Raw genomic sequence first — 683 nt, forward strand, 5'->3', positions numbered from 1 at the left:
CGGAGGGGGCCAGCGGGTTCCTGCAGCAGCCAGGCGTGCTGTGGCAGCACGCAACCTGCCGGCCGGAGGGAGCGGGTGCCCGTCTGCTCTTGGCATCAAGCGGGAGCAGGGCTGAGCTCTCATGCCCCTGCTCCAGGGAGGAAGAGCTGGGCCGGCAGCACCCCCAGGCACACTGGAGCAGCAGCCGGCAGCATTGCTCCCCTGGCCGTTGGGGTCTGAGCGCAGGTTCCCCAGGGAGAACCAGACAGCCCTGCAACCCGGGATCAGGGATGGCACGCAGGCCATCCCTGCCGGCAGGGCTCGGCATCACCACCCCAGACGTGCTGCTCCCAGACTGCCGCCCCCTCCCCTCTCACCACCCCTCCACCACAGCCCAGGGAGGCGCAGGCGCACGCTGCGTCCCCCCATGCAGGGGCTCCGTTTATTGGCTCGTACCCAGCCCGAGCCAGGTGCCCAGCTGCCCATGCGGAGGTCTGCATGACCAGAGACGGTACCAGGGGCCATGTCTTTGTGCTCTGCGCCCTCCCGCACGCCCTGCTCCCACAGCGAGGACGTGCCAGAAAATACACTAAATAAATACAACCCCCCTGAGAGCTGCACTCGCAGCCCTGCCTTGGTCCTGTGGGAATCCGACAGGTGCAGAGAGGGAGGCAAACCCGGGAAAGGCTCTGCAAGCGCCACAG

This window comes from Alligator sinensis, unplaced genomic scaffold, assembly GCF_000455745.1.
Source record: "Alligator sinensis unplaced genomic scaffold, ASM45574v1 scaffold255_1, whole genome shotgun sequence".
Lineage (NCBI taxonomy): Eukaryota > Metazoa > Chordata > Crocodylia > Alligatoridae > Alligator > Alligator sinensis.